Below are 25,145 nucleotides of genomic sequence, written 5' to 3'. Positions count from 1 at the left end.
ACTTAGGGTACAGTATAGCAATAATGAAACCCACAACCTTCCTCTGATTCTTAAACACTTCCTCCCCCCAACTACCAGGACCCCAATATTGCCTTGCAGACCTGGTTAGACCAGATGGGGCCGGTTCTTGGTACCCCATCAGACTCGACCAGAAAATACTCCTAAAGGCCAACAAACAGTCCTTGAACTAACTCCAAGATTTTCTTTTTGTTGTGTTGTGTATTTTTTTTGTCATTGGCTTTTTATTGTTTTGTTTTGTTTTCTTTTGTTGCTTGGTTTTGCTCTGTCTTGTTTTTGTGCATGTTATTATTCTGCAGGTCTGTCTAAACAAGATAGGCTTCCTGAACAATCTGAAGGAGAAAACAATGGGACTGACGTTCTGGGGGGACATGGGAGAGAGGGAGATGCAGGGAAAGGAAGTGGTGTTAACAAACCCAGGGACAAGGGAACAACAAGTGATCCAAATTGGTGGTGAGGAGGGTGTGAGAGGCCTGAAAAGGGCATGATCAAGGGTAATGTAACTGAGAGGAATTACTGTAACCCAAATGAAGGCTGAGCATGATAGTGGGACAAAAGGAAAGTAAAAGAAAATAGAGGAAAGAGCTAGGAGTCAAAGGACATTTATAGAGGTATAAACAAGTGCATGTACATATGTAAATATATTTATATATGAGGACGGGAAATAGATTCATGTGCCCATTTATAGGGTTAGTATTAAGGTAGCAGATGGGCCTCTGCTCAAATACTCCCTCAATCTAAGAATACTTTGTTCTATTAAACTGGCATGCCATGATGCTCACCTTCCTGACGTGATCGCTGAAGACAAAGCGGGAGCATAAGCAAATTTGGTGAAGAAAGCTGATGGTGTATGAGTATCAAAAGATACATCATCTGGGGTCTTAAAAGCTTGAATGTAAACAAGCAGCCATCTAGCTCGGAAGCAACAAAGCCCACATGGAAGAAGCACACCAGCCTGTGTGGTCACAAGGTGTCGAAGGGATGTGGTATCAGGCATCAAAGAATAAAAAAATCATATCATTGTGAATGAGGGGAAGTGCAAAGTGGGGACCCAAAGCCCATCTGTGAGCAACTGAACATCCCCTTACAGAAGGGTTGTGGGGAGGTGACAAGTTAGGCAGGGTGCAGTGTAACAACCATGAAACATGCAACATTCCTCTAGTGCATAAATGCTTCCTCCCTACCCACTGTCATGATCCTAATTCTACTTTACAAATCTGGCTTGACCAGAGGATGCACACTGGTACAGATAGGAAGTGGAAACACAGGGAATCCAGGATGGATGATCCTATCAGGACCAGTGGTGAGAGTGGTGATACTGGGAGGGTGGAGGGAGAGTAGGGTAGAGAGGGGGAACTGATTAAAAGGATCTACATATAACCTCCACCTTAGGGGATGGACAACAGAGAAGTGAGTGAAGGGAGATGTTGGACAGTGTAAGATATGACAAAATAATAATTTATAAATTATCAAGGGTTCATGAGGGAGAGGGGAGCAGGGAGGAAGGGGGAACATGAGGAGCTGATGCCAGGGGCTTATGTGAAGAGAAAATGTTTTGAGAATTATGAGGGTAATGAATGTACAAATATGCTTTATACAATTGATGTCTGTATGGATTGTGATAAGGGTTGTATGAGCCCCCAATAAAATGATTAAAAAAGAATAAAAGAAAATATAAATAAAATGCTTTCCTGATTTTTTTAATGGCATGTGTTTCTATTTATCTAGCTTTTAAAAATTCTCATCTGGTAAATTCATCCATAAATACTTCAGGCTTTTAAGTGCTATTACAACAATAATTAAATTTAAATGTTCAGCTGTTGATAATACATAAAACACAATTGATTTTTGTATATTGACCTTGTATGTCAAACTTGGCTAAATTCACTTACTAGGCTTTAGACATTTTAATTTTCTTATTTTGAATGGTACTTAGACTTTTATTCATGAAAATTCATGTGCTTAAATAAACATTAGTGCAGCTATTTTTTCCTGATCTGGATGATTTCTTTTTCTTCCTGTGCATTATCTGTAACAGTGATTCTCCATGGAGGTGATTTTGTGTCCCACTCCAGAGGCCATTTGGCAATGGCTGAAGAATTTTGGCTGAATCAATTGAGTAGCACCCTAAGAGTGGAAATACTGGATCATATAGTAGGTATATACTTAACTTTTAAAAGTAATTTCAAACCCATTATTTAAAGTGATTATGTTACATTTTATTGCACCAATAGTGTATGAGAATTCCATACACCATTTTATATAATTCCAGTTAATAATGTACTTGAACATGTTACAGAAGTTTGTTTGCCTCATTTTAAATACTCAGGAGTCTCATGTTGCCATTTCAATCATGTACTAAATGTACTAAAGCCATTCAAGATGCAATCACTCTTACAAGGATAATGGATTATGGTGGTGTATTTTTACTACAAATATAAGAAGGACTGTTTGATTCAGTTCTCTATGCTGAGACGTGAGCCTAAACATGCTCATAGCCATGTTTAGCACTTGCTTGAGAGAATAGAATTGGCATTAAAGAAAAGAATGTATAAAGAAATGGTGTACATACACATAGTGGAATACTATGCATCCCTAAAAAAGAGCAAATAGATCACAAAATACCTCATGACCTGGATGGACTGGAAAACTATTATGTAAGTGAAATTTGTCAATCACAAAAGTACAAACATCATATGAGACCACTACTATCAGGATAAACATCCAGACAATGGTAGACTTCTGTCCTCAGGCCATGTAGTCTTCTAGTCAGGGCTCCCACACAGCTATGTGGTGTGCCTGCCTAGTGCTCATGAACCATGTATATATCACCGCTTGCTTGTATATCTTAAAAACTACTTACAGAGAGAAGGCTTCACCTCAATTAGGTCAGTAACTCATGAATGGGGCTAGGAAGAAGAAGTTCCTGTCATTTGGCATTGTTCAACCATCATCCCAAATCAATGGACAGTCCTATAAGAGAGATCAACACAAATTCTGGAAATCCAGGTTAACAGGTAGAATGGGGCATGTCTATCTCATAGAAGGGTATGACATTTCTGTTAGTAGCTAAACTGGGTAGGAAAACTTGCCACTAGGAAAACACTTAATGTTGAATATATACACCCTAATGGTAAAATAATAGGAGCCCTGGTGGTATAGTGGTTACATGTTGGGCTGCTATCCACAAGGCTAGCAGTTTGAAACCACCAAACTCCCATTACTTGGGAGTAAAACTGGACTTTCCACTAATAAACAGTTATAGCTATAGTCTCAGAAACCACAGGGAGTCAGTGTGAAGCAGCATTGACTTGATGGCAGTGAGTTCTTGTTGTTGTTGCTGTCATCAATGAGAAAATAAGCTAAGCTTCATATTCTTAATCAGTGCCAGGGGATGATCCCTTCAGGATGAAGAAATTAAAGAATTCACTAACATCTTCAGTTGGAAATTGACCAAATCTTCAATCAAAATGCACTGATGATTGTTAGTAATTGGAATGCAAAAGTTGGAAACAAAGAGAAAATAATTAGAAAATATGGTCTTGATGACAGAAAAGAAGCGGGAGATTGCATGATGCAATTTTGCAAGACCAACAACTTGTTCATAGCAAAAAACTCTTTTAAACAACACAAAAAGAAACTGTACACATGGAATTCACCAGATGGAATTAAATAATTGACTACCTCTCTGGGAAGAGATGATGGAGAAGCTCAATATTAGCCCCTAAAATCAGGCTAGAGGCTGACTGTGGAACATATGGTCAATTGCTCATATGTAAGTTCAGGTTGAAGCTGAAGGAAATTAAAACAAATCCAGGAGAGTTAAGATATGACCTTGAGTATATCCCACTTGAATTTCAATAATGTCTCAAGAATAACAGATTGAACATTAATGACAGAAAACTGGATGAGCTGTGGCTGGGGGTGGGGTGGTGGACATCTAACATCATTCATGAAGAAAGCAAGTATTAAAAAGACAAGGATGAAAGAAAAGATCAAAATGGATGTCAAAAGAGACTCTGAAACTTTATCTTAATTGTAGAATAGCTAAGGCAAATTGGAAAAAATGATGAATTCTAAAAGCTGAATAAAAATTTTAAAGGGTAGCTCAAGAAAACAAAGTAAAATATTATAATGAAATACGCACAGCCCTAGAGTTAGAAAACCAAAAAGGAAGAACATGCACATCATATCTTAAACTGAAAGAAAGCAAATAAAATTTCAAGCCTCGAGTTGCAATATTGAGGGATTGTACGGGGAAAATATTGAATGATGAAAAAAGCATCCAAAGGAGAAGGAAAGAATACACAGAGTCACTGTACCAAAAAAGAACAAGTCGACATTCCATCATTTCAAGAGGTAGCATATGAGCAAGTATCAGTGGTACTGAAGGAAGCAGTTCAAGCTGCACTGAAAGCATTAACCAAAAAACCAGGCACCAGGAATTGTTAGAACTGATTGCCTCAACTGAAATACTGCAATAACCTGATGAAGCAGTGGAAGCACTCACTTGTCTATGCCAAGAAATTAGGAGGATAGCTACTTGGCCAACTGACTGCTAGAGATCTATATCTGTACTCATTCCAAAGAAAGATGGCCCAACATAATGGTCAAACTAGAGAGCAATAACATTGATACCACATGCAAATTAAATTCTACTAAAGTTTATTCAATAACAGTTGAACAGTACATTGACAGGGAGCTGTCAGAGATTCGGTCCAGATTCAAAAGGGGTGTAGAAAAAGAGATCCCATTTTTGAGGCCAGATAAATCTTGTTTGAAAGCAGAAATTACTAGAACAAAGTTTACTTGTGGTTTTTTAATAATGCAAAGACATTTGAGTGTGTGGATTATAACAAACTACCCAGGATAGCCTTGAGAAGAAGGGGGATTTCAGAACAGTTCATGTGCTTATGCAGAACTTGTACCTGGATCAAGAAACAATTGTGTGAACAGAATAAAGGAATATTACATGATTTAAAATAAGCAATGGTGTGCATTGGAATTGTATGCTCTCACCATACTTATTCAATCTATATACTGAGGAAATAATCAGAGAAGCTCTATTAATATGAAGAAGAACGTGGCATCAAGACTGGAGGAAAGTTTAACAACCTTCAAAAATGAGGAGGATTTGAAGCACTTGCTGATGAAGATCAGGATTACAGGCTTCAATATGGATTACAACTCAATATAAAGAAGACCAAAATCCTCACAACTAGACCAATAAGTAATGTCATGATAAATGGAGAAAAGATTGAAGATGGCAAGGGTCTTCTTTCTTGGATACAGTCAACAATCATTGAAGTAGCAGTAAAAAAATAAAAAGGTGTGTTGTACTGGGTAATCTAGTCCACAAGAACTCAGTAAAACAAAACAAAACAAAAAACTAAACTCACTGCCATTGAGTCAATGCAACTCTTAGTGACACTATCGGACAGGGAAGAACTGCCCCTGTGAGTTCCTGATACTCTAACTCTTTACTGGAATAGAAAGTCTAGTCTTTCTTCAAAAAAGGAGCCCAGGTGATATAATGGTTACATGTTCAGCTGCAATACAAAAGATCAGAAGTTCAAAACCATCAGCAACTCTGGGAGAAAGAGGAGCCTTTCTACTACTGTCAACAGGTATAGTCTAGGAAACTCACCAATGTAGTTCTACCTTGTCTTATAGGGTTGCTATGAGTCTGTGTTGACTCAATGGCAGTGAGTAAGACTTCTCAGAATGCTGAAAATCAGGAAGGTTACTTTGGGAATTAAGATGCACTATACCCAAGCCATGGCATTTTTAATTGTCTCATATGCAGGTGAAAGTTGGGCATTGAATAAGGAAGATTGAAGAAGAATCGATGCATTTACATTATAGTGCTGGTGAAGAATATTGAAAATACCATGGACTGATAAAAGAATACACAAATCTATCTTCAAAGAAATGTAGACAGAATGCTACAGGCAAGGATGGTGAGACTTTATCTCATGGACTCTGGACATATTGTTAGGAGAGACCAGTCCTGGAAAAGGACATCATGCTTGGTAAGGAAGAGGGGTGGCAAAAAAGAGGAAAGTCCTCAATGAGATGGACTGACATAGTGGCATGTTCCTAGTTGGGCACTTTTGACATATTTTCTATTCAGGCTTTGGTGACCCTGCGAGTACAATAGATAAACCATACTTTAGACTCTGTCCTTTTGAGGTGCATAACACCTTTTATAGATGACATCAAAGCTTCTGATTTGGACGTCTCACCAAGCAAGTTGGACTTTACCTTAAATACACCTGTGTTATATTAAGACTGAAATGCCCTAGTGGGAGATGAAGCAGATGAATATTATCCCAAGGCTATGGATTTGGAAGTCATTTTACTTGGGTTCACATCTTTTACTCTGAGGATCCCCAATAAATGCAAGTTCAGACTACCATATATTTGTTTTATTCATATTCCTGGCTTTTTTTTTATGACATGTCTTATTTCAACAGGCATAGGTCTGTCTTCTGAATAAACTTTATTGAAATTTTTTCCCTATCTCCCAGACCTCATTGTTTGTGTAAATTGTGTCCAGCCACTTAAGTTCTTAATCTGTACAAATCAACAATCCATGTATTTTGCTCTAAAAAACTGCCTGGATGTGTATATTTTACTTTTCTCAAGTGTCCTTTAAATTCTATGCCATTGGATACATTTATGAGAATTAAATTAATAAAATTTCCATATTGTTGATAATATTCCTCTATAAAATAATGATGTCTCTAAAGTGAACCAGGAAAAATATAAACCATAGATATAAAAATTGATTTTGAGCTTGCACTTAATTGTATCTTAATGTAACAATTAGTTCTTATGACATGGCCCTGTATGGTACTTGATCTCATGAAGAGATCACTGAAGAAGAAAGCAGATAACACAAGCTGATAAGATAGGTAGGTAGGAAAACACCCAACACAAAAGGTATGAGATGACATCACAGAGTCCACAGATGATGTAATAGCACTGGATATCAATAGACTGAACTAAGGCATTAAAAGGCAGAGGCTAACAGACTGGCTTAGAAAACAACCCATCAATCTGCTACCTACAGGAGACACATCTCAAGCTTATAGACAAAAATAAGTTGAGACTTAAAGGCTGGAGAAATATATACCAAGCAAATGGCAATGCAAAAAAAGCAGGGGTAGCAATCTTAATCTCTGGCAAAATTGATCTCAACATACAAGCCATAACAAGAGACAACAAGTGGCACTATGTAATACTCAAGGGAACAGTGAACCAAGAACCAGTGAGCATAATAAATATATACAAGCCCAATGAGAGACCAGTGAAATTCATCAAACACTCCAAAAGATGAAAAAAAATCACAACCCCACCCCCCCACCAAAAAAAATCACAGGCTCAACAATTATAGTAGGTGACTTCAATACACCACTCTCTGAAAAAGACAGATCACAGGGAAATAAACTTAACAAGGACGCTACAGATCTAAACAGCACAATTGGATGATTTGACCTGATAGAGATTTTCAGCTGTCCCCGCAAATGCACAAAAAATCACATTCTTTTCATGCCCAGATGGCACATACTCTAAGATAGACCACATGCTGGGACACAAGACAAACCTGAGTAAATTCAAGCACACAGAGATTATACAGACTTTGCTCTGCAACCACTATGCCATAAAACTGGAAATCAACAAAAGAACAATGAAGAAAACAAGGGCAAACAATTGGAGGATGAATAACACTACTGAAAAAGGAGTGGGTATTGGCCCAGAACAGAGATGAAATCAGGAAGTTTGTAGAAATCAATGAGAATGAAAATTTGATGTACCTAAACCTTTGGTATACAGCAAAGGCATTTATCAGAGGAAAGCTGATAGCAATACATGCACACATGAAAAAGGAAGAGAGACTTATGGTTGATATGCTGGCACAAAACTTAGACCAATTAGAGCAGAGTCAACAGGACAATCCTACTAATAGCAAAAGAAAAGAAGTAATAAAAATCGGAGCTGAAATACAGGAGAGGAAAACAAGAAAACTATGGAAAAAATTAATGCAGCTAAAAGTTGGTTCTTTGAACGGATGAACAGAATTGATAGACTGGTGGGTGGCAAACCTAACCAAAGAAAGGAAGGAACAAATATCAATAGCAAGGATGAGGGATGAAACAGAGGACATTACAATGGACCCTAATGAAATCAAAAGGATAATTACACAGTACTATGAAGGCCTGTACTCTAACGAATTCAACAACTTGGAAGACATGGACAAATGCTTGGAAAAACAATCCATCAATAGACTATTCCAGATGGACATCAAGAACCTCACAAAACCCATAGCAAAAGAAGAAATAGATGAGGTTATCAAGGGATTACCAACAAAAATATCCCCCGGACCAGATGGCTTCACAGGATAATTCTACCAAGCATTCAGTGAAGGACTGACATCAATCCTATACAAACTCTTCCAGAACATAGGAAAAGAAGGAAAGCACCTAAACTCTTTCTACGAAGCTAGTATAATTCTGATAGCTAAAGCAGGCAAGGATCGCACAAGAATGGAAAACTACAGACCAATATCCCTAATGAATATCGATGCAAAAATCCTTAATAAAATACTGGTCAATAGAATACAACAGCATATATAAAAAAATAGTTCACCATGACCAAGTGGGATTCAGTCCAGGGATGCAGGGATGGTTCAACATATGAAAGACCATTAATATTATTTGCCATATTGACATGAAAAATTATAAGAACTACCTGATAATATTGATAGATGTGGAAAAAGCATTTGACAACATTCAACACCCATTCCTGCTTAAGACACTCAAGAAAATAGCAATTATACAAAATATATATGAAAAACCAATAGCCAACATGGTAATCAATGCAGAAAAGACAAAAACAATTCCACTGAGAAAGGAGACTAGACAAGGTTGCCCCTTGTCCCCACTCCTATTTAACATCGTATTGGAGGTCATAGCTAACAACATAAGGCAAAGAAAAGACATCAAAGGTATTCGTCTGGGGAAGGAAGAGGCAAAACTATCGTTATTCACACATGATATGATTTTATATATGGATAATCCCCAAAACTCCACAAGTGGAGTGTTGGAAGTTATAGAGGAGTATGGCAGAGCGGCAGGATACAAGATCAACAAACAGAAGTCTATCAGACTGCTATACGCATCAGACAAGATCGCAGAAGAGGCAACTAAGAAGGTAGCACCCTTTATACTAATCAAGCACAAACTGAAATATCTATGGATATACATGACTAAAAACAAAAATATTTCTATGAGGAAAAGTACAGAACACTATTACTTGAAATGAAGAGTGACCTCCACAAATGGAAGAATAGCCCATGCTCGTGGATTGGAAGACCCAATATAGTAAAGACGTCCGTTCTGCCCAAGCATTATATAAATTTAATTCAATCCCAATACAACTGCCTTCATCTTTCTTCAAAGAAATGGAAAAAATGATGACCAACTTCATATGGAGAGGGAAGAAGCCCAAAATTAGCAGAGAACTCCTCAAGAAGGACAAAGTGGGAAGGCTTGCTCTGATTTTAGCACATATTATACAGTCACGGTGTGGTACTGGTATAATGACAGATATTCAGACCAGTGGAAAAGAGCTGAAAACAAAGAAATAAAAACATCAGCATACAGACAACTGATTTTTGATAAGGGCCAAAAAAAATATCAACTGGGAAGCAGATGCCCTCTTTAGTAAGTGGTGCTGGGAAAAAATAGATATCTACCTGCAGAAAAATGAAGCAAGACCCTTCCCTCACTCCATGCACAAGAATAAATTCAAGGTGGATTACAGACCTTGAGGTAAAACCCCAGACTATTATGGCCATTAATGAGGGAATTGGGACAAATCTGAGCACCTTGGCATAGGGAATACATAGGCTATCAGAAATAGGGAAGGATTTAATACAGATGAGTCACAAATTGACAAGTGGAATATACTGAAAATAAATCACCAGTGTACATTGAAAGAATTCACCAAGGGAGTAATAAAAGAGCCCACAGAGTGGGAAAACATCTTTAGCAATGACACATCACACAAAGGCCTTATTACTAAAATCTACAATACTTTGCAATCTTACAATAAGAAAAAAACTAACTGCCCACTAAGGAGCTGGGCAAAAGACCTGAACAGAAGTTTCACAGAATCTGAAATCAGAATGGCTAATAAACATATGAAAAAAATGTTCCTGATCATTAGCCATAAGAGGAATGCAAATTAAAACAATTATGAGATACCACCTAACACCGTCAAAGATAGACGAATTAAAAAAATCCGAAAGTAACAAGTGTTGGAGGGACTGTGTGTGCAGCCATTATGGAAATCCATTTGGGAATATCTAAAACAGATGGAAATCGAGTTACCATATGACCCAGCAATCCCCCTACTGGGCATATTCCAAGAAGAGGCAAGAAACAAACCATGGCCAGACATCTGTGCTCCAATGTTAATCGGGCCCAGTTCACAATTGCAAGGAGTTGGAAACAACCCAAATTTCTATCAACAGACGAATGGATCAAAAACTGTGATAAAACATACAATGGAGTACTACGCATCCCTAGAAAGCAGCAATGCATGCATGAACCATATTGCCACATTGGAAGAACTGGAGGAAATCATGCTTAGTGAAGTAAGCCAAGCACAAAAGAACAAGTACAGCATAAGTCCACTGAGTTAAGCTTAAAAACAAAAACGGGCATAAAGGAAAAGCTACTATATACATACATCCCTAGGGTGATTTCCAGTAACTATGGCAGGGGCCAAACCCAGTCCAGGGATACATACGGCAACCAACTAATAAGACAGGGGAAGAAAGAGGGGGAAAAAAGTCATGGGTATGGGGGGAGCAGGGCACTAACCCACCCAAGGGGAGGGTATTGTTTATATCTCCACAGGAGAGGGAGAGAGAGACCAGGAGTCAACCCAATGCACCAAGATGTGAATACAACATACCAACATGTATCAATAGAGAGTTCTGTGGGGCCGGCCTCAATCCCAACCATGTGGAATCTGACCCCTCAGAAGAAAGCACTGGGGCTATAGGTTGGGGAGGGAGGCTCATCTGATTAGAGCACACAGAAGAAACATAAAGGGATGGAATAGAAGCAGAGGACATTCTGGCCAACCAAGCCCCAAGGACGATATTCCTGTATTGAGCAGACAACTCATAGAGAGGACCGTAGAGCTGGCCCCACCACGAGACACGATGTCCCTCACTAAACCATAGCACTGCGGGGGACAATACTGGAGACACCGTGCAGGAATTGTGCACAACCTGACCCCATCACCCTGGGGCGAAACACTAAGGGCATGCATCAGAGCAGCAAGGGGAGGAAAGTGATTAAATCCCCAGGGAATACCAAAAATAGACTTTGGAGACAGAGTATGGCACCCCATCAGACTGAACTGGAAAAGACTCGTAAAGGCCAACAAAGAGACCTTGAATTATTTATAGGCTTTTCCATTTTAGTCAGTGGCTTTCTCTTTGTTATTGTTTAGTTGGTCTTGACTCCCTTTGTAGTTTTATTTAGCTTTGCTAGGTTTTTGCAATTATTAATGTATCTGCATGTCTATCTAGATAAGATAGGTGGGATAAATAATTTGGAGAGGAAAAGAATGGGAACAATGTTTCTGGGGAGATACGGGAGAAAGGGAGGTGGGAGAAAGGAAGGGGGGTTGCCAACCCAGAGACAAGGGAACAACAAGTGAGCTAAAATCAATGGAGAGAAGGGTATAGGATGGCTAGTTAGGCTTAATAAAGGTCAGTGTAGCAGTGAGGAATTACTAAAGCCAAATGAACACCAAACACGATAGTAGGACAAGAGGAAAGTAAAAGGAAATAGAGGAAAGAACCAGGAGGCAAAGGACATTTATAGAGGTCTAAATACAGGCATGTACAGATGTAAACATACATATAATGAGAGGGGAATAGAACTATGTACTCATATCTATATGTTAAGAATTAAGGTTGCAGATGGACATTGGGCCCCCACTCAAGTACTCCCTCAAAACAAGAACACTTTATTCTAAGAATCCAGTATTCTTTGATGCTCACCTACCTGACATGATCGCTGAAGACAAAAATGGGTGCATAAATAAATGTGGTGAAGAAAGCTGATGGTGACCAACTATTGAAACCTATGGTGTCTGGAATCTTGAAGGCTTGAAGATAAACAAGTGACCATCTAGCTGAGAAGCAACAAAGCCTACATGGAAGAAGCACACCAGCTTGTGTGATCATGAAGTTTTGATTGGATCAGGTGCCAGGTATCTAAGACCCAGAATGAAATCATATCCAAGGTGAAGGTGAATTTGTGGGGCGGGGTATGGAGTGGAGACCCAAAGTGCATCTGTAGACAATTGGACATTTCACAGGGAAGAGATGTTCACAGTCAGGGTACAGTATAGCACTGATGAAACACACAACTTTCCTCTACTTCTTTGGTGCTTCCCTTACCCCACTATCATGACCTCAATTGTATCTTACAAATCTGATTAGTCCAGAACATGTACACTGCTGTAGACAAGAGCCCACAACACAGGGAATCCAGGATAGATAAACACCTCAGGACCAATAATGAGAGTAGAGATTCCAGGAGGATTAGGGGAGGGTGTGGGGAGAAAGAGGGAATTGATCACAAGAATCAACCTATAACGTCTTCTCAGGGAGACAAACAACGGAAAGTGTGTGAGGGGCAACAGAGGACTATAGAAGATATGAAAATGATAATCTATCATTTATCAAGTGTTCATGAGGGAGGGCAGGCGGGGGAAGGAGGGGGAAGAAATCAATAGATTCTCATATACCTTTTTTTTTAGTTGAAAGGTGTTCTAAGTGTTTCAAAGTTGTCTGTAGATAAAATATATGAACACTTTAAACCTTGCTGTGAATAAGCGAATTGGTTCAAGTAAGTTTTTGGTGTACCTAAAGTATCCCTGAAGAAACTTTCACCAGTATAGTCAGCATCCCTTATCCTCAAAGTATTGTCCCAATATATACAAATCTAGAGTTGAAATGTCTTTATAGTTGCATTAACATAAAATCTGATTAACTTTAAATTCACCTCTGCCTATGCTTTGTCTTCATAATAAAAAGGAGCGGAAGTCACATTTGACTTTCTGGTAACCAAGGACTAACGCTTTTTCTAAGGCTATTCATCCTCATCAGGGTCATACAAAGCTCTGTTAATGGATTATTATGAGATGCTAACAAGATCTGCATTTTTGCAACATAGAAATTTCTAGAAAGTATCCCTTTGACTATTTTATTTCCCTCATAGGAAAGAGTGTCATTAGAGAATTAGCAATATGTTTGTGAATCCCAGGGCTCAACGGTGTGATTTAATTTAATAAATACTCTGCACAAAACCCAAGTAGTTAAAAAATTGACTAGCTAAGGTAATATGAGCAATGGAAAACTAGAGGGTCATTTTCAAGGTGATTGAATTTACACAGTGGATAAACTTCAAGGTAGTAATAGAGAGACCATGCCTGGAAGAACTACTCCTGGGTCTACTTCTATCCAACCTGACCAAGGCAATCAGTCCAGAGTTTTACCAGATGCCTACAGTTTCTGAATGAATTGGCACCTACCCAGTGCTTCAGGGAATGAGAAGGAGGATAGGGCATTTTTCAACAAAAAACCAACTGAAAATTATATCCGGCTATATCACATCCCATGAAAGGGAGACATCTTGTATTTCATTAAGCCCAGAGATTTTTGCTTTTAAGATGGATGGAATTTTTTGCTCCACTATCTTAGAGATCTTTTCAAAATGAAACCTATCCTGAAAACCACGTATAAATCTATACTTAAGGTACAGATGAAGGAATGTATGTTTTTACCTTGGACTAAAAACACATCAACCACTTTGCCTGGGCATGGAATTCTTTAGTCTTCTATAATTTTAAATGAATTTCAGGGTTGGAAAATACCCAGAATGCCCTAAAATAGAAACCTCAAAGCAGAAAATCATTGGTTAATCCATCCCTTACAAGGCCTAGTAAAAGCTAACAAGTTTGTGAAGCTGACTTTGAAAAATTCAGCTCAACAAACACTTCTTGCGAGTTTCCTGTGTACCAGGAGCAAAGTGCTAGGTGACAATCCTGGTCGCTACCTATTATAGAGAATGCATCATGTAGAGAACAACGGTGCACTTTCAAAGGATTGTTCAGCATGGTGGAAATTAGAGAGCACACACTTATTGGAGGGATATTTCACAGAGCAAATTTCAAAATTTCCCTACCAGCCTCCAAGAGCGTTGGGTCGTACAGTAATTCTAGGAGCCCTGGTGGTGTAGTGGACTCATTCCACATTGGTCTCTGGACAGCAAGGTCAGGAGTTAGAAAATCCCCACTCGCTCTGTGGGAGAAAAGTGAGGCTGTCTACCCCCATAAAGAGTTACAGATTTGGAAACTCACAGGTGTAATTCTATTCTTATAGGGTTGCTATGAGTCTGAATCGACGTGATGGCAGTAGGGAAAAATATAATTCTATGTTTAACTTTTTTGAGGAACAAATGGTTTTCCATAATGACTTTACCCAAAGAATTGAAAAGAACACAGAAAGTTTTATATCAATACTCAAAGCAGTTACTTTCATTTTTGTTGTGTGCTTTTTTCCATAAGAGCCAAAAGATGGGAACAATTAAACTGTCCATTAATGTATGAAATGGACAAGCAAACTTGAGGCGGCATCATCAGCCAAAGAGAACCGTGATGCTCGGGCCATGCTGCGGCATGGATGCACCTTGAAAAGAAGCTAAGTGAAATAAGTCAAACACAAAAAAGACAAATGTTGCCTAACTTCACTTATATGACCTACCTCAAAAAGACAAATGCATAAGGACAGAACGTAGACTGTTGAGTCCTGTGTATTGAGCAGAGGAGGGAATTGGGTGTTAATGCTTAGTAGGTAGAATTTCTTTGGGAGGTGATGAAAAAAGTATGGTTGCACAACAGTGTGAAAGTAATAGTGCCACTAAATTGTACACGCAAGAATGGTTAAAAGGTCAACGTTTGCATTATATATATATCTCAGCACAATAAAACTGAATAAAGATGAAACATTTTTTAAAAAGAGAATATGGCAAAAGACATGACTGCCTCCTTTGCAAAGGTACGGAGAGTGCTCTAGCAGCAGAGGCGTCCCTCCCCCCTCACTAATGGGAATGAAAAAGAAGCTTGAATTCCTCCTCACATCTCTACTCCCAAGAGTTATGAAAGAGGAGGCAGGAGCTGGGATGCAAGGAATAGTCTGAAAGGGTGCAAGCGTGGAAGGGACAGAGAGACAACTGGAAAGGAGGGAACCCATGGTTCCAGAAAGGAAGCTGGGGGCTGTCCAACCCTTAATGTCAAGAGAAAATAAATAGCAATGAAGTTGTACCTGAAGCCTTTGGAAGTTTACATGCCAAGCAAAACACAAACCTTAAGGACAAAGTTCTGTCTACAGAAATCTTATCTTGTGCTAAAGCACTATGCTAGACCCAGAAAATTTTAACCAGTCACTGACATGCAAGGGAGACAGTCTGGCAGGGTGTGACAACTGAGAGGTGGCAGTGAAAGTCCTGGTATGTTTGCATAGTCATGTCCAGTTTACCTGTGTCAGACAAGACTTTGACAGGCCTAAGAGAAGGAGCTCCACAGGGTCGCCACTTATCCAGGCTGCTGGAAACGCCACTAGCTTGGCCAGCCAAAGAAAAACACATGTGTCTGCCAGGAGTAGCACAGTCATGGATTCTCCATGAGAAACTATCAGTTCTGGATGATTGGATATTTTTAGAGCAAAGACATGTAGCGTAGGTATCATGATCATTAAGACCTGAACTGCTATGGCTCATGTATTCAGGAATGGGGCACAGAGGGCAAGCGTGAGGAAACGCAGCATCAATCTGGAGAATTTGTGTTCTCAAAGGAGACGTTAGGCATAAATGCTGGGAAAACGAACTACCCTTTAAAGCAAAACGTGTCAAATCCTGAGAATCCCTCATACCACCACCAACCTGGCATCATTTGTGAGGCGAAACAAGGGCTTAAGCAATATAAACATACTTTATCTACAACTGCAGCTGTACTTTCATATCTTAGAATTGAGAGGCAAGACATATAAAAGATTTCCAAACACATTAGTGATCCCTGAGGGTTCTTGGCCAAACAATCTTGGGCTGGGATATATAGTTTACTGTGACCCTCTACATCTCCAGAAATCTCTGTAGGGCTTACTTAGCACTCAGTGTAAAATGTAGGTCTTTGGGTTTCTGAATTGTATTGAAGTATGTTTTATGCAATTTACCAAGCAAGATTATGAAATGTCCCTTAGACATAGGTAGAGTCAAAATTTTGAGAGGAACCCATGACTTAAAAATTTTTTACAGAACTAATGGTTATAAGTTATGGAAGTGATAAATTTATCACTTAATAATATTTCTCTGCACAAAATCTTGAGGTAACTAGATACCAAGACAACATTTTCTGAACTGATAGAGAATGAATTTTTTCATTCATAAATGACCCCTATATACAGCTAATATTCTTTGTAGAAACTTTTCCCCTCAGACTAGAAGCATCACTTACTCTAAGAGTGCCAGATGTCATCATTCAGTAAAGAATTCAGCACTCTATCTGTCTGAATATTCATGAACCCAGATGCCTAGGAAATGTCAGATACTCCTGTGAAATTGTGTGGCGGAAACTGTTGAATGTATATTTGGGGGAAAACTAGTTCCAGGCTTGAGTCTCTGATTTTACTCAGTACTTAAGTGGCACATTTAACAGAGTTGTTTCTTACTAACCCTGGAGAATCCAGGGTGGAATCCTCTTAGATAAAAGTTCTTCAGTTGGGCCAAAGGGCAGGACAGGAGAGGTAGCATGTGTCCTTTTCACAGTCAGCCATTCTTTAGATTGCCTCCCCATTTGAAGAAAAAAGGGCAGAAAAAACACCTGGCCCCTAGTCATTCACTTCAATGAATGCTTCATTCCACAAGCTCTAAACTCTAAGTCACTGCCATGGAGTCAGTTCTGACTAATCCAGCAGGGTAGAACTGCTCCTGTGGGTTTCTGAGGTTGTAACCCTTTATGAGAATAGAAAACCCCACCTTTCTCCCATAGAGCAGCGGGTGGTTTCAAACTGCTGACCTTGCAGCTATCAGCTAGCCCATAACCACTATGTCACCTGGGCTTCTTCTACAAACTAGAAGGGAAAATTGAAAGAAGTCATAAAGTTGGATATGCCAAATAAGAAGTCTAATCCTTGCTTGAAAAAACCTGATGTCAAGTCACTAATAAATTGTTTGCACCCCTATGTGTTTATTGTTTATGCTGAATTCACATAGATTTCTATTACTCTAGTCCCATATTAAATAATAGACATTCATATAATTCTAACCTGAGTGACCTGAGTGTTTGGACAGAAGGTGATTCTGCTCATAGGTGATATGTAGAAGAAACTGATGTAGAAGAACAGAAGCAGAATTGAAACGGGACAAAGTGTTACACAGTGGTGAGAACTACGCCGAGTGAAGCAGAAAGGAACAGTCTAGCACTGGACGATAATTATAATTCGCTATGCAGGAACCCTGGTGGCACTGAGAGTTAGGTGCTGAGCTGCGAATCACAGCCGCTTTTTGGAAGAAAGGTGAGGCTGTCTGCTCCTGTAAAGATTTAGTCTTGGGAACTCACCGGTGGTTCTCAACCTGTGGGTCATGACCTCTTTGGAGGTTGAACGACCCTTTTACAGGGGTCACTTGATTCATAGCAGTAGCAAATTACATTTATGAAGTAGCAACGAAAATAATTTTATGATTGGGGGGTCACCACAATGTGAGAAACTGTATTAAAGGGTCACGGCATTAGGAAGGTTGAGAACTCTGGCTGTGGGCTTTGCTTTTCATTTCATGTAACTATGGAGAACCCTTGGTTGTCCAATGATTAAAGTACTTGGCTGTCAACATGTTGGCAGTTCAAACCCACGTACCATTCAGTGGGAGAAAGATGTGACAATCTTTTTTTAAAAAATAAATCATCTTATTGCGGACTCATACAGCTCTTATAATCCACACATACATACATTGTGTCAAGCACATTTGTACATTTGTTGCCATCATCGTTTTCAAAGCATTTTCTTTCTACTTCAGTCCTTGGTATCAGCTCCTCATTTTTTCCCCTCCCTCCCTTCTGAACTCTTGATAAATAATTATTTTTTCATGTCTTACACTGACAAATACTTCCCTTCACCCACGTTTCTGTTGTCCATCCCCAAGGGAGGGGGTTATATGTAAATCATTGTTATTTGTTCCCCCGTTGTTCCCCCACCTTTCCCTTACCCTCCTGGTATTGCTACTCCCATTATTGGCCCTGAGGGGGTTTATCTGTCCTGGATTCCCTGTGTTTCCAACTCTTATCTGTCCCAGTGTACATCCTCTGGTCTAGCCATATTTGTAAGGTAGAATTGGGATCATGATAGTGGGTGGGGGAGCATTAAAGGACTTGAGGAAAGTTGTATGTTTCATTGGTGCTATACCGCACTCTGGCTGGCTTGTCTCCTCCCCACAACCCATCTGTAAGGTGATGTCCAGTTGCCTACAGATGGGCTTTGTGTCTCCACTCCACACTCCCCCTCATTTACAATGATATGATTTTTTGTTCTTTGATACCTGATACCTGATCCTATAGACACCTGGTGATCACACAGGCTCATGTGCTTCTTCCATGTGGGCTTTGTTGCTTCTCAGCTAGATGGCCACTTGCTTATCTCAAGCCTTTAAGAACCCAGACACTATATCTTTTGATAGCTGGGAATCATCAGCTTTCTTCACCACATTTGCTTATACACCTGCTTTGTCTTCAGCGATCATGTCGGGAAGGTGAGCATCATGGAATGCCAGGTTAATAGATGGATGTGGAAATCTTGTAAAAATCTTGGTAACCCTACAAAGCAGTTCTACTCTACCCTATAGCATCACTAAGAATCACAATTAACTTGAAGGCTATGATTTGGGTTTGGTAATGGAGCTGTCAAGCCATCAAATACAATATTAGGAAAAGGGACCATTGATTGAAGTGAAGAAAGCAGAACATCTTTTTATCCTTGTTGTGATTTGTGTGTGTGTGTGTGTGTGTGTGTGTGCCCAATACCGTTCAAGTATTTCTTATTTCATTTAGAGTAAAATCTAGAACTTTTTACTATGGCTTACTCTTCTACATGATCTAGCTTCTGCTGATGTTCCCCCACATTTGATCTGCTTTTACCCTACTTATGATGCTCCATTTAGCTTCTGGAGATCAGGGCTACCTTTGTCAGTTATTTCATTGAATGCAAAAGCGCTGATGGATGCTTTGCCAAGAAAGAGTCAGATGATATCTCCCGGGTACCAAGTGGGCAGTTATTATGTGAGAGAAATACTTCTTTTGGCCATGCATGTCCATTTCTGCCTTAGGTCTGCCTCATGTAGTGTTCTTTCTCCTCCCTTCACATGTTTCCTATAACACCCACTCTTCACACTCACTCCAAGCTCTTCCTGTCTTCACCAGCCCTTCTCCTGCAGGAAAACCCATTTAAATCGGTTCTTTAGCATTCCAGTCTCTCCACAGCATCATTCCCTATCGAATCCCTTTATTTTAGCTACGATGACCTGAAGTAGTCTTAGTTTGGTGACAATTTTCAGCCTCTGCCATTTGAACCCAATCATTTCGAAGGCAGAGACTTGTTTACCTCATTCATTGTTAATCTCTGGCACCTAGAAAGTGTTCAGTACCTTAAACCAGACGCACCTGTGGAAGGAAATGGAGAGGATGGGAGGTTAGTCAACCTGTGGTCAGAATCAAAATACCTAGGCCTAGTGGTGGCAGGTCAAAGAGAGGCCATAATAGAGGCTATGTATGAAGAGTGGGGAAGGGGAGGGTCTGGTATTTTGGCCAATAACCAAGAAAGTAAGAAGAAATGTACACAACAGATGTGAGAAAGAAAAGAATTCACTGATTGAAAATTATTTGACTTGATGGACATGTTACTCTATTATTGGAAAATACTGTGGAGAAGGCTAGCCTTGAGAGGACAGTTGTTAATCTTCTAATCTTCTCAATCAAAATGTTTTGGTGTCATATTCACAAAATCTGTTGCATTTGTGGCTGTAGCTGTTGTATATCTCCAACTGTCAGAATCATGAGTTACCTTTTATATTTCCAAATATGTCTCAGAGATAACACTGAAAACTTGTATGCAACCGGGTGATTCAGCTGTGATAAGTCCACAGGAAGAAAGAGTAAAAGACGTTGGGTTTTGTTTGGCTGTTTTTATAGTCTCTCACTGTCTCTTTATGACCTCTTTAAAAGACCTGCTGACCAGACCTGCAAGCGTTCTGACTCATTTATTGTGGCACAATTTAGAATTCCTTTCTTTGAAGTAGAATAGAAGAGTGTTAAGTGGTTGACATGCAAGGACATTTTTGTTTTCCAGCATTCGTGTTGATTCTCTGCACTCACCTCACGGTGTGCTGGACTAACGTGAGATGAAAGCCATCTGTTTCCCATCCAATAATCATGTCTTCTTGATCTGTCTCTTAAAATCACACAGTTATTAGAAAGTTCTGTCATCCATTTCCTGTTTGCCAAAGACCTGTCATCCAGAATCAATAGTTGCTTTGCATCCAGAATCAATAGAGGCGAGTACGTAGGAACACACACAGCTTTCCTGGACCAGTCCTAAAGATAGCAAGTTGAGGAATTAAGAATGTTGTATTCCTACCTTGCTATTATCACTCATGTCTAACAATCTGTAAAGTGGAATGTACCTCATGGAGTGGTTATGTGGCTCAGATTACTTAATCTGTACACAAAATCTGGAAATCACTGAGCAATAATATGAATAGACCCAAAACTAAAAAAACAACTGCCACCCAATTGATTCTGTCTCATAATGATTGTGTAGGACAGAGTGAAACTGCTCTGTATGGTTTCTGAGATTGCAAACCTTCATGGGAGCAGACAGCCTCATCTTTTTCCCTCATAATGGCTGGAGAGTTTAGGCTCCCTACCAGAATTTCCCAAAATGCTTCAGATAGCCACGTTTATCACTTATGAAATTTCTTTGTGAATTTGTAACTGATTTACATCAATTTTACACGGACAATACTCATATAACATATGGTTAGGTCTAAAGTTATATATTTCTTTAGTAATAGATCTTTAGCCCATAATGCCACAGTACAATAAATGACATATGAAATTATTTCTTTAAATCTAATTAAATCCAATCAGGATGATGGAAGATTAATGCAGGCATTTGTAATAGTGGTAGGAGACCTTCCTGGGGTAGTGAGAAAGGAAATCTCCCATTTCTCTGATATTGTTCAAGAACTACCAAAATCTTACGTGGTTCTCAGTAATCAGAGTGTCTTCTTGTCTTTAGTCAACACTGGCGATTACAGTATTGGTTCAAACCCATGAGGCACTCCATGGGAGAAAAACGAGGCTGTTTACTCTTGTATATATTTACAGTCTCAAAACCCTTGTGAAAGCAGTCCTACTTCATCCTTTAGGGTCTGTTAGTCAGAGTCAAGTTGATGGTAGTAAGGTGAATCTAGTAGTAGAAGAAGTAGATTATAAAATTGACTACCAGGCTATTTTTGTTTCTGACTTTGAGTGGTTTTCCCTTTTAAGGCATTTTGCTTTCTTTTATACTTTTTATTGGCACCTAATCCAAATATCATACAATTCAATGGTTCGATGGTTCAATCACACCAAGAAGAATTCTATAATCATTACCACAATCAATTCCTGAACACCTTTCCCTCTCATGGTTAAATTACCTTTAAAATGAGTTGTGTAATCACCATCAGTTCTACTGCTCCCTCACCACTGAGTGATTTTTTTTAAATGTATTGTCTAAAGTGGACTGAGAGAATGGATATGAAGAGAAAATCAAACTGTAGCTGAATATGAAGTTATACCTGTTCCTCTGTTATGAATTGAATTGTGCCCCCACTTCTCCCACCCCAAAATTTATGTTGAAGTCTTAACATCTAGTATCTGTGGACAAAACTTCATTTGGAAATAGAGTCTTTGAAGATGTTATCAGTTCAGTTAACATGAGGTCGTCCCAATCCCATCTGAATGATGTGCTATTAAAAAGGAGGACAGAGAGACAGACACTAGGGAAAGATGGCCATGTGGAGATACACTTACAAGACAAGAAACACCTGGAGCTACATGAAGCTAGAAGAAATCCAGAGTGTTAATTTTTCTTCAAAGCTGCAGAAGGAATCATGGCCAGCACTCAGACCCTGAGCCTCAGAACTGTGAGACAATAATTTTTATTGTAAATTAGATGAGGGCTTACATTTAGAGTCATCAACTTTGTATTCAACAGTTTAAGGTACTAATAAAACCCATTGTGAGTTACGCATTAGTATGCTAACCAAAAAGTCATCAGTTTGAAACCACTAGCTGCCCCTCAGGAACAAAATGAGAGCATCTATTACCGTAAAGAGTGGCAGTCTTGGGAACGCACAGGGGCAGTTCTGCCCTGTGCACAGTGTCACTATGAGTTGTAATCAATTTCACGGCAGTGAGAATACTTTACCCTTCATCTGCTCCTTGATTGCTCTTCTCCCTCTTGTGGACCACTAACTTGCATTTTCCCCAAGTTAACATCTGTCAACATTCTGCAGCAACCTGACAAAAGTAATACATCCCCCATTTCATGAATTTATTGGTCTTTCCCAGATACCGTTGGGTTTACAAAGATAAAAGGCAATGTCCCATTATACGAAGTATCTACAGTATATAAATCCACTGAAACAAGAAGATTGGTGATTACAAGTGGATAGTGGAGGATATAATGGCAGAAAATAAGCACAGTGTCCCTTAGAGTTTGTGAATTATATTTTTACATGAACTATTCCTTAACAAATATTTAAAAAATAATATTTAGGAGAAGGGAAATTTTCAAAGTTCCAATCTTTAACAATTAAGCATATTTCAAGCTCTCTCCTGAAGTTCATCTAATATGATTCTCAGATCACACCCATTCTCTGGGGGTCCCAATTCCATGGTGAGAGCCCAGGACATGTTTTCTACTCCTGTTCATCAGAAGAGCAAACTAAAGCTCAGTAAAACTCGTTGACTTGCAAAATATCACATCCAATTTTAGGAAATTATGAAAGTAAATCCATAGATTCAATCTCTGTAATCTTAATGTTATTCTCCCTGAGAGTTCTTCAGAAAGGAATTTAGAATAATTGGGACTATCAGTCAGAATGGAGGAACACTTTTGAGTTGGAGGACCATTTCCTAAAGGGACATCTTGTAAATAAGCTTGGCACTGCCTATAACATCGTCTGAAGGAATGTGATCACTGAGTCTTCCTTACCACAATACAGCAAGAGTACATGCTTTGGGGTAGCCAGATCTCACTTGAAATACAACCCCCAGTGGTTCAAGTGGAATAGTCTCAATGATTCTCCCTTTTCTGAGAAGTTCTGATAACCTACTTTTTAAAATTGATGCATTTGATTTATGGTGTTGGCAAGACTATAGAAAGTGTACCACAGACTGCTAGAACAATAACAAAAATCTTTATTAGAAGAAATCCTATCAGAATTCTCTTTAAACACGAGGATGGGAAGACTTTATCTTGTGTGTTTTGAACAGGATGTGATCAGGAAGGATCAGTCCCTGAAAAGGAACATCTTGCTTGGCGAAGTAGAGGGAAAGCGAAAGAGAGAAAGACCTGCACGGAGCCAGATGGGCACAGAGGCTACAGGAATGGGCTCAAGCATAACGATCAGGATACTGCAGAACTGGGCAATGGTAGGAGGCAGAACCGACTTAAGGGGTCGTGACAAGTGCACCACCTTGTAGGATTATTAAAGTAAGACAATGAAGCAGCTTCTAAAAAATGGATAGCCCTGCACCTGGCACTTTGACCCAGAGGAGAATCTCCAACACAATACATTTCCTCCACCACCCAATCTATATACACTTTGCTGAGTTCATGCCTCTAATAAATACTCATTTATTGAGCACCTACCAAGTGATGCTCTCTTTGCAGGGTAGTATAGATACCAGTAAATGAATAAAATAATATAACATCTAGAAGCTTTCCTTCCATTGCTTTTGATAAGGAGGGAACTTCACCCCAAGGAAGCTCGTCTATTTGGAAGCAGCTGGCGAGGAAAATGGAATTAGAGAGCCATCTTTCTTCACTGTCTCTTGAGAAGGGGCAAAGAAAAAAGGGTCGCATTCCTTTTTGTATTTCATCCCTTCAGGCTGAGCACTAGTTTTGTGGCGGGGAATGGGCTTTTGTCTTACTCTTTTCAGATGCAGGTGAGAGAGCTACACCCAAAACCCAAACCAAACTCGCTGCCATGGAGTCAATGGGACTTTTGTTTCAGACATCTTCAATTTCCATCATAAGGGGCGTTGTCATTTATCTTCTTTGGTGTGATCCTAAGATTAATTTCCTGGGATGGTGGCAAGTACAATGAACATCTGTCCTGAATGTTCAGGGCTGTTCTTTCCAGCGGGGTGCTCCTGATGAGATGCAGCAGAGCAGTAGCTCTGGCTCTGCCCTGAGATACAGGGCATCACAGTGCCCAGCAGTCTTGTTTCTCCAGATGTCCCTTTCCTTCCGCAACACTGGGCACATCCAGAATGCATTTGCCATTTGAAAACTGATCAGACTTACAGAAGAGAGGTGCTAATATTCATTGGGAATCTCCCCTTCCATTCCCTTTCCATTTACCTGTCTCCCTCCTCCTTTCCCTCTCCCTCTCCTTCATCCTCTCTTCCTCTCCTGTTCCTCTTCCTGTCCTCCTTCTCCTCTCCCCCTCATTCTCCACCTCTTCCTCTTCCTTTTACCCTCTATCTGCATCCAAAACTAGCAACTAGAGTGTATGTGCGTGTGCGTGTTCTCAGACGAGGGTTAACAACAATTACCATTGCCCTGTTGTGAACTAGAAGCATTTTGACTTAAGAAATGTCAAGAATCCTCTAAAATAAACAGAAACATGTATACTCTGAGCCACCAAAAGAATGTTCTCTGAATGCATGTCTCCTCAGGAAAATGTGTGGCGTTTGGGCCAGACTGGACCATGTTC

This window comes from Echinops telfairi, unplaced genomic scaffold (assembly GCF_000313985.2).
Source record: "Echinops telfairi isolate 266 unplaced genomic scaffold, ASM31398v2 ScPeMD7_7424;HRSCAF=8462, whole genome shotgun sequence".
Classification (NCBI taxonomy): domain Eukaryota; kingdom Metazoa; phylum Chordata; class Mammalia; order Afrosoricida; family Tenrecidae; genus Echinops; species Echinops telfairi.
Note: the sequence above shows the minus strand (reverse complement) of the source record.